Source organism: Ostrinia nubilalis, assembly GCF_963855985.1.
Source record: "Ostrinia nubilalis chromosome W unlocalized genomic scaffold, ilOstNubi1.1 SUPER_W_unloc_1, whole genome shotgun sequence".
Taxonomy (NCBI): domain Eukaryota; kingdom Metazoa; phylum Arthropoda; class Insecta; order Lepidoptera; family Crambidae; genus Ostrinia; species Ostrinia nubilalis.
The window spans coordinates 4,947,827-4,955,665 of NW_026973566.1; the positions used below are offsets into that span (position 1 = coordinate 4,947,827).

Here is a 7,839-nt window from a genome sequence, read left to right on the forward strand (position 1 = left end):
TATCTCTGCGTAAATTTAAATCAAAATTATTCATTTTTGAATACGAGTAGGTACTACCTATCCCAGCTGAACCTGATCTGCTAGTCTGAGGCTCAAACATTGGTTGGTTGAATTGGTTGTTTTAAAAAAACCACACCCTGTATGTAAAGGTAATAGGTAGGGCAGTAAGCTGTACAATGAGACCTACTAGTTACAAACAAATTAATGAAATTGTTTTAATGCATTTTCATTATAATTTATATCAGCTACAGGTTCCAAAACATTACTTTTAGGGTCTGCCGCAGGGTATCAGGTACAACGTGTTCGTGTACTCCTTGATGCAGCCCTTCGTGCAGATAATCTTGAGCACGAATTTGCCGGACTTAGCCAGGAGCGAGAACGTCATGTACGCAAGGGGGTTCCACCAGCTGAGCAGGCGCTGTGAGGAGAATGTGGTGGCGCAGGTAATTTGGCTTTGTTGACCTAGATGTAGATTTGATGTATGTAGATACGATACTCCGTCAAAAGATCATCTTGGTGCGCAGAGCTAAGCATCTTTAATTTATGTGACAGAGACGTGGCGGTGACTGTCAAGCAAACACATACACAGTTCTGTATCTGTGCATAACAATTTTGTAACTGCATTGTGATAAAAATCAACTCAATAAGAACTTGAACAGTCTCAATAACCATAACATGACTTCACTTTGCAATCACAGCTCGATAATCCATGTTATGCATTTAGAAAATTTTGGCCGCCTGTCTTTATGCTATATTTTTGTAAATAAAATGAAATAATAATAAATTGTGGTAGGAAACAAGAAGTGTGGTCTAGTAGGAGATAAAAATTTTGTGCCTCCGACTAACTTAATATAGGCAGTCCGGAAACTTTTGGACCTTTGGACCTTTTGAACCAGATTAAACGCATTGATCGCCATCGCCATCGCGCACGCGGGCTGATCGCGTTGGTTTGGCTGAACCTTCTATATGTATGTATGTATGTCGAAGACTTTTTTATTTGTTTACAGCTATATGAAACGCAGCGCGTGCGTCGCGACGTAGCTGAATATATGTCAGGTACAGGAGCCCCACTTTGCATTGAAATGTTGCTTGCCATGTTACAGGATACCATTAACCCACCTGGGTAAGTTTCTTGTAGTATTATCCATAGGGCTTTATTATAGACAGTATTATTTATACAGGGTGACTTTGCAATCAATATCCAAATTTTTAGGACTCAGAATCAGTAACTTGTTCGATTTACGTAAAAAAAAAACATTTTTTCATATTTAATTATTTTTATCCTCTGCGCTCGACTTCAAAATTGGGGGTCATCCATAAAGTACGTCACACGAATTTCATGATTTTTGACCCCCCCCTCCGTCCTTGTCACAGGTGGTCACATTTCTGAGACCCCCCCCCTCCCTAGTGTGACGTCACATGTTTTGCAATTTCACATCGAAAAATTATTAAATTAACAGCAGTTCCGAAATTAGTTTTATTTCCATTTAATTTAAGTACTTTTTTTATGAAATCAACATTATATCAAATATTTGAAACAATTGAAATGTGATGTCACGAAACTTAGGACCCCTCCCACCCCTTGTCACACCATGTCACACTTTGTCAACCCCCTCCCCCCCTCTTTACGTGTGACGTACTTTATGGATGACCCCTTGGCACACGTGGATAATTTGCTTCGTTCATTGAAAAAATGCATCACACAGTTAACTACAAAGCTTAATAGACATAAATGGTACGCGAGTACCTTACCCTTTAAAAATTTAAGATATGGGTTGGGCACCCACGATTTAGATTTTCAATAAATTTTTTCGCGAAAAATACCGTGATTAAAATTAATTAAGATAAAGTTGTATTGTTAAATTGTTGTATGGAACTTATTAAAAAAATTGAATACTGATTACAAGATCATCCTGTATAAATATGTTTTATTCATTTAGTTGCCCCGTATGTTAAGAATTAATTCAGTTCTCGGTAAAAACCGAAATAATTATCTTCATATTAAGAATTTAATTTGCATGCACTTAAACTTTTTTTTTATTTAATAAAAGAAAAGTAGTTATTTTGCTTTTGCACAAATTACATAGTCGCGCTTTTGCACAAATTACATACGCCTGCATACGCCCGTATTCACAAACGATGCTTGCTTAAGTGAAGCAACAAATCGAACGAACAGCGTTGAATACAGCTTTGTGAATAGTTGGTGTGTCACCCTGTGCGTCCACGCGCACTGTGAGACCTCATAATAATATTTGTGAATACGGGTGATAGTCGCGTTCCTCGGATGGCGGATCAGCCGGTCCGACCCCTTCACCGTTCGGCTATCGTGGCTTCGTGCTCGAGTTGATCAAGTACACTAAAAATAATAGATTAATTTAAAAATTATAGAGTCCACGAAGACGCGCCCAACCACTTTTTGGTTGAGGGAACCGCGGGGTGCGGGGAGTTTGATTTGAGTGCTGTATTATTTAATAATATTGGCGAGGTTGGACATGGAAATAAATAAATTAAAATTAATTAGAGCAACCCTGAAGGGCAGCCTTACACGAACTCAGAATATTATAAGTACAGTGACTGAAATCTCAGACGAAGAGACTACATTAGGAAACTCCCCGCACGACCCGGACCCCGCGCTTCCCACGCCCAAAAAGTGGTGGGGCGCGTCTTCGTAGATGAAACGATCTATAATAATTTTGGAAACAGCTTAGTTCTTTTCTTTTAAAATCTTTGCTCATTTATGATTTTCATTAAATAGGTTTATTAAAACTTCATTTTATATTCGTCTTGGTAAACTCAGTGTTTTAATTGATAATTTCGTCTAATTTATTCGAATTACTCAGTATTTTGTTGTCGTAAAATATTACATGAATTGTTATTAATTTATTAAATAAAGAACCAAATACTAAATTAACATATCGCACCTTTAAAGTTAAACCGTTACTAAACGAATTTTTCGCAAAAATGAGTTATCAACGCCATCTTACTAAAGGACACGTAAACTACAAGATAAAATAGACCACTTCTTCAAAATTGCCTTCTAACGCCATCTAGCGTTAAAGCATAACGTTACTAAGCCAAACTTTGAACGGCTCGCTAAATACAATAACGGGTCTATGCAAGTAAGAACGTGTTTGTTGCGGAGTGATGACGAAAGTTTAAATTCATAGTGTGATTATTTGGATAGTAACGGCCGTTCGTCACAAAAAAGGTAAGTTGTTTAGTTTTTTTAATGAGTAAAGTGTGACTATATGTTTAAACACAGTTTTCGTTTAAAAAAATACACAATTCATTATAAAATTTCTTTGGTAAACGGTAACAGTTGGTATAGTCACAGTTTGCCTTTATTTTTTTAGGTACTTATCTAATAATATTTATCACTAAAGGGTGCCTATTTCGTTAATTACAGTTTTTCAATAAGCAATGAGAAAATTTTATGATAGGTATGCCTAGTTACAATAGTGAAACAATTTTTTTAGTCTATAATAAAATATAGATTAAAAGCATTTATTTGCTCCAGGTGATGTCGTATTTCCGGAACCCACGTTTGGCTCGCATTATGGAAGCTGTGGACGCTAAAAAAGATTCCTCATGTTTCGAAGAACCCAAGCAAACATTTATGGATGAACTTAATATAATTTTAACTATAATTTTACACAAGATGCAAATCTGATACGTCATTCCGATCCGCGGCTTGCGCCAGTTCTCGTTCGCGAAGGAGAGCGGCGTGAGGCTTTTGTCAACTGCCGCAACATCACGATGCATTCCGCATTCATTGGTAAGGAAATAATCCCTGAGACTGCACACTTCACGGTTGTGGAGGTTCTTGGCATTTAAGAAGCCTCGACCTCCCCACTTCCGTGGAATATACAGTCTCATTACAGATGAGCGCGGATGTAACATGCGATGTTGTGTGAGCTGCTGACGTACCTTCCTATCCAGGGCGTTAAGCTCAGTCAGAGTCCATCTTAGTATGCCGAAGGAGTGTATTAGTAGAGGCATCACCCAACCGTTGAAAGCTCTTGCTTTGTTGCCACCAGACAAAAGGCTATTAAGAACTTTTGTCAGTCGGCTTCAAAAGCGTTCTTTCACCGATTTTTTATGTCTTCTACCGATATAACTAACGATTCTGACATACCAAGATACTTATAGGTCTCAGTTTCGGACAGAGATTTGAGTGTCATTGTCTCAGAAAGTTGTAAATTCGGAGACTTCACAACTTTTCCCGGTCTACATGTAAGACCGCACACTTGTCTACACCAAACTCCATCCTGATGGCGTTGCTAAATACCTGTGTGGTTTTTAGCAACTTCACCAGGTCTTGTCGTTTTGTTGCGAACAACTTGAGATCATCCATGTAGAGCAGGTGACTAATGACCTCACCCCCTCTTCGTAGCCGATAACTAAGATTCAGTGCTAGGCAGAACCACAAGGGACTCAAACTGCCACCCTGGAAATGCCTCGCTCAATCCTTATGAAGTTCAATGGATCAGGAGACCTCTCACCACCACCTGGCTGCCGAAGGACTGTAGTCCACTGCCCCATGCATGAGCATAAGCGTAAAAAGGATCTCAGAGTTGCATCTACCTTATACAACTCTAAGATCCTCTCCCGCCATGATTGAGGCACCGAATCATAGGCCTTCTTATAGTCAATCCAGGCAGCAGAGAGAGCTTTCCTGCTCCGCCGAACTTGTTGGCTAATGGTTATGTCTATGAGGAGAAGATCTTTAGTACCACGAGACTCAACCTTACATCCATTCTGAGCAGTGGCCACAAAATATTGTTCATCATTTTTATTATTAAGTGATTTAAGGTAGATATCAACTAAGGTTGTTCACAACCTTTCGAGGGTAGGGAAATAATGCTGAGATTGTTACTTGAGTTTAATATATTTTTTATGTTTTTTTTTGTAATTGTTAGGTGTGTTTTTTTCTTATTTGTTATCAGTCATACTTCCTATGATTTAAAGGTACAAAATGTCTTAAGACTGATTAATAAATAACTAGGCTAAATGCTTTTATGGATATCTTTAATTTGTCATAAAATATTGTTGATTTCGAATGTTTGTTATTTTTTTAATATTTTAACATCATCACAAATACCTACTCTATGATATAAAATTTAAATGTATAATAATATCACCAATATCATTGAAATTTAAATAGTTTTCAATATAGTAACATTATTTGGACTGCAATTTGAATAGTAATTTATTTAAAAATGAAAAAATAGTAAATGGTAAAGTGTGACTATAATTATATAAATCAAAATAAATAATACTATACATAAAAATATTTTATATTTGTAAATCACACAACATAGCATTAGCACATATCTATCATATAACTCATTAAGAAGCCTTAAAATACTATTTCCTTTGACTGTATTGAAAAAAAACATTGACTTTTTTCTTATTTTGGCTCTCCTGCAAAATTTCATAATTTCGTTTAGTAACGGTTTAAATTTAAAGGTGCGATATAATTAAAACGTTTCAGGGACAGATCCGAACAAATTGCTCAGGCATTGAACCGGATGGCCTTAAATACCGATGCAGGGACAGAGGACAATAATTATAACACTCCCCAGATGCGGGTCACTGTTAATGTCCGATTTCATGGAAAAGTAATTATAATGAGATGGGATGACGATATGGTGGATATTACTTATTAATTGATTCACCATACATTCTATCAGAATTGGTACAAATTAAATGTATGTTGTTGTGTGTTAATTTTTTTTAGTGGTAGCAAGTTGGGTTAAGTAACTTTAGAGAACCTCTGCATTGGTAGTTAATGTTAGGCGCCTTCAAAATGATTAAAATTTTGGAGGATTTGGAGTCGCCGTTCACAGACAGAAGGCTGCGAGAGCTAAGGAGGACACTGAGTTTCGATTGAATATAACTTTTATTTGCACACCAAAAGTTAGGGGGCTGAAATTTGATTCACCCAATTTTAGGGTATAGCATCCTTCAACCACAATATTAATTCAGTTCACTTGATCTTTTAGGACACACAAAAAACACACACACGCACTGATTTGCATGTATCCATCTTTTTTTAGTGTACTTGATCCATGTTTCAGTAAGTAGGCATTCTACAATTTTTTAGTTCATGATTTTGTTAATCTTGTAGTTTAATAATTTTAATTGCTCATTGATTGATCAGAGGAATCATAATTCTTACTTATTTCTGTATACGATGTATTAGAGTAACGACATTATTTTCAAATCGCTGTCTATCATAACAATGTTTTTATATTATTTATAGGCCATCCGCTGATGTAAACGGAGGTCTGGGTGCCATGAATGCTGTTTATAACCCAGTCCGACTTAATCAACCTGGCGGAAGTCAGCGTAGGAAAAATGGTAGAATTCATATTAACTTGCCCAGGATCGATAGTCATCCAGCGATCAACGTAATACTATACCACCGCGGCCCTTTGACCACGTTGTACAGGTCGCCGACTAGCGGCGCGTGTATGAAGCGAAACCTCCTGCTGTTCAGGGTGGGGGACTTCGACAACAGCCAATATCGTAACACAATCACTTCGTTCATCAGCGAGGGCCTCAGATACAGGGTCTTGCTAAGCAGACATTATCACGTCGAGCAATTCTTTGCTGATATTATGCTTCTGCACAAAACTTGTGCTAGAAACTCCGTGAACACTGTTTTGATGTTCACACGCTTAAATTATAGAGAAGATGGATTCAGGGAAATCTTAAACCATGCTCTGGCTAATGATATTGTAGCCAATCTGACCAGTGCTCGTGATGTGCACCAAATAATTGCTGAATTCACGAACAGGCGTGTCCCTCCGCCTGGAAAGCCGCTATATGACATTAAGGCTGAATATTTTTTGGCTGCGAGGCGCCAGGACACGGTGATCGTTGTATGCATTGATCCTAGGAAATATTCACTTTTCAACCCAGACAATCTAGAGGAATATTATAATGTTTTCCCTACTTTTTCTTGTAATTAGTACCTACCTTAGCTTATGTTTAGTTTATTTTTTTTATATCTCCTTCTTTTAAAATTTCAATACCGACGATTGGGGTTTCTTGCATTATCATTGTGTACCTTGGCCTATAAACGTACTAGTTTCGAAATTGAAGCCGCATTTGAAATCAACACCACTTTGTCAAAGAATAATACTTTACCGTACAAGATGTTCTTTCCAAAAACGTATTATTAATAATGGGATAACCTTAATCCAACTTGCTGCCATCAAAAATATGATAAAAATTTAAGTTTCGCTAAGCTCAAATCCAAAAGAGCTTGAAGTTTTCGAATATACCTACCTACCTATTTATAAGAAACTGGTAACCGCCATTTGAAAATGACAGGGTTGTCGAGCAGTAAGATTTCGAATGTGAAAGTACGTACTAAAATTCTTTAAAATGTTTGTCATTTTTATTTTATCAACTTAACAAACCAAATGTATTATTTTAAGTAGTCTCTCTTAAGCGTTCATTTGAAGCACTGAAACAACTGCTCAAGTATTGAATAAAAACCTATGTCGCTGGTGTATGTTGAGTCCAATACATTTTTTAGAGCTTCGTTGGATCTGCGTTTACTCAAATTATCATCATTAAAAGGAGTGTCAATAACAGCTAAGATTAGAATATTACCAATCCTAAAGTAGTAACTCTTTGGTAATATCGATAAAACAATACATTTCGGCCAGACCATTTCAGACTAAAATGACGAACGTATTGGCATTGAATTGTCTTCCGAAGATTTGAGTAATTATCAAATCATTAAGTCGTAATTTTACAAGAAATATATCAAAGAAGATATGGTCTGCTTCCAGCAGAGCCCAAAAGACATTTTTGCACCAGAAT

General features: G+C 36.9%; 1 long non-coding RNA gene across 1 annotated transcript; it reads left to right on the forward strand.

The window, feature by feature from the left end:
• Nucleotides 1-373: 373 nt before the first annotated feature.
• On the forward strand, nucleotides 374-6,399 carry LOC135087377 (uncharacterized). The gene is made up of 3 exons (XR_010260781.1): nucleotides 374-443; nucleotides 1,008-1,123; nucleotides 6,266-6,399. It is a non-coding gene; the product is annotated as an uncharacterized LOC135087377 (long non-coding RNA).
• The last annotated feature ends 1,440 nt before the right edge of the window (nucleotides 6,400-7,839 follow it).